Here is a 2,744-nt window from a genome sequence, read left to right on the forward strand (position 1 = left end):
GAGCTTCCCTCTTCTCCCACACCTGCTCCTCCCATAGTCTCCCACCCAACAAACACCCTTTATGCTTGATGTTCTCTCACAGCCCATATCTAATCCATCAACAAATCAGGGTGGCTCTTCTTTCAGACTCCGTCCAGCATCCAAACAGTCTTCACATCCACACTGTTACTACTTGAATCCCAGGCATCATCTCTTCCTGGCTGCTAGGCTGTGGCACTGGCCTCCTAAGTGGTCTAGTGGTCTATTCTCACCAAGCAGCCGGAGTGATCCTATAAATACTAAAAGCATGTCCATTATTCCTGTGCTCAAAACCCTCCAATGGTTCCCCACGACACTTGGTGAAGTGAAGTGAAGTCGCTCAGGCGTCTCCAACTCTTTGCAACCCCATGAACTGTAGCCTACCAGGCTTCTCTGTCCACGGGATTTTCCAGGAAAGAGTACCAGAGTGGGTTGCCATTTCCTTCTCTAGGGGATCTTCCCGACCCAGGGATTGAACCTGGGTCTCCTGCATTGCAGGCAGATGCTTTACCATCTGAGCCACCAGGGAAGCCCTCAAGCAAAAGCCAATATACTTACCAAGTTCTACAGAACCCTTAGGATCTGCCCCAGTCACCTCTCTACCACCCCAACCATCCCTTCACTACCTTCACCCTAGACAACTCACCAACCACTCTGATGTTCCCCACACACAGCGGGCACACCCCACCTCAACCTTTGTGCTTGACTGTCCTTCTCCTCCAGGTTTCACATGGCTCAGTCTATCACTGCCTTAAGGCTTTTTACTTAAATGCCATCGTATCATCAAATCTTCCCCTGGGTATACTGCCTCAAATTGCAACCCCATACTCTCACTTCTCTTCCTTTCTTGACTATTCTCCTCAGTTTTCAGCGCTAACATATTTCCCATTTTATTTGTTCATCTATTGCCTGCTGGAGTATGAAGTCTTGGAAGGCAAGGGTTTTGTCTGACTTGTACCCCTTGCACCCAGAACAGAGTCTAACAAATTGTAAGCTTGACAAATATTTGTTGAATAAGTGAATGAATGAATGGACTGTTGAGAGCAAGGGCACAATAAAATTTTAACATTAAATTTCAACAATATACTACTTTTTCATGTCTTAAATTAGACACTTGAAAGGCTCACTGATAAAGCATATGTTATCCATGGACAGAAGTGCCTGGTGGGCTATATAGTCTGTGGGGTCACAGAGTTGGAGGTGACTGAGTGACTAACACTTTCACTTTCAATGCCTTTTTATCACTTGAAAAAATACAATCAAAGCTTCAAAGTTTTAATGATCAACTGCTACCATTTCCTGTTGTTTTATTTTTTCTTAAAGACTCCAAAAGGCAAAGGAAGCTCTATGGTTCTCAGCTTAACCTGAAGACTTCCCCATTCTCATTATAATATGTTGTCATTGATGGAGACAACAGTGTTCAGTGTTATTCTTTCAGTAGGTAGGAGCCTGAGGAAGGCTTTCATTGGGCCAGCTTAACCCTGAATATAATGCTGTTAATCATAAAGGCAAAATCCCAGGCATTGATGATTAGCCTGGTTCAAGTGAAGTTACCCTAAAGAGAGACTGGTGTCAGCATGGCTAAAAGCATTTAGTACCAATTTGCAATGATACTAAATCTAATGTAAAGAAGAGACCAGAATGATGTAACTTAGTATTTTCCTGGTGGTGCATCTTAGGGATCCAGAGCCTACAATGACACATGATGCAACTTTCACAGGGTCTCTACTCATCAGACTCTGTGGTTTGACCATCTCAGTCACTTGAAATTTTACCTCTGACTCTTTCTATTGATGTAAATCATCTACTCATTAAGTACACACCTTCAAGTGAAGTTTTGTTAGGTGAAAGCTAACTTGTACTCATTACACACACTGCTGTTATTTTTATATAGCCAATTTGGGTTTTGTTTTATGTTGCCCCTCACCTAGTAGTTCATTTTGTAATGGGTTTATAGAGATTAGAAAACCAGCAACCCGTATATAAAGCCAGGTTACTTTAATATTCAACAATAGACTATAACCATGCTAGGAAAAATAAACTTTCTCCTAAGGCTAGCTGACTCGTCAAAGGAGAGCAGGAGGGTTTTGCAAGGGTATTCCCAGATTAGATGCAGCACAAGTCACTTCACATGCACTGTATGATTTAGACATGTAAATAGGACTTGGTACCTAGAAGACCTAGACTTGTACCTAGAATTTCTCTGCAAAGAGCAAAAACATATATATATAAACTCTTTTAGTATGCCTGATTTTATTTTTTCCATCTCAAAAAGGCCCTCTAGTGCAATTCCCACATAGGAAGTTAGTACCTCTAATACCAAGCAAGTTCCGTGTAATGAACTCCAGAGGTTTGCATATTTACACTGCAATGTAAAAATCCGAGTACAAATCATGTACATTCATGATTCATCCTACAAAGCAATTTTCCAGTTTCCCTGGTCCATGGGTCACTTTCTTAAAATAGTGGTATCTGAAGTATAAGATACCAATTCCTCACTTGGATGTGGGTAGGGAGATACGGAGTATGAAGGACAGCTAATGAGAAAGGCATTCTGTTTCACAACTTATAAATGTTGGGGGAGATAGGAGAAACATTCACCCAGCATCAGGGCTCTATGTTTAGTTTTGTCCTGCCTTTATTTTTAACTACATTTCAAGGCTGTTGTGTTGAAAGGGAAATGTTTGAACATCGTGTCTCATCCCATGTTGAACCCTATGCCATGC

At 41.7% G+C, this 2,744-nt stretch overlaps 1 non-coding gene across 1 annotated transcript; it reads right to left on the reverse strand.

Annotated features, from left to right (window-relative positions):
- Positions 1-475: 475 nt before the first annotated feature.
- On the reverse strand, positions 476-547 carry TRNAC-GCA (transfer RNA cysteine (anticodon GCA)). The gene has a single exon. It is a non-coding gene; the product is annotated as a tRNA-Cys (tRNA).
- Positions 548-2,744: the final 2,197 nt, after the last annotated feature.

Source organism: Dama dama, chromosome 19 (genome assembly GCF_033118175.1).
Source record: "Dama dama isolate Ldn47 chromosome 19, ASM3311817v1, whole genome shotgun sequence".
Lineage (NCBI taxonomy): Eukaryota > Metazoa > Chordata > Mammalia > Artiodactyla > Cervidae > Dama > Dama dama.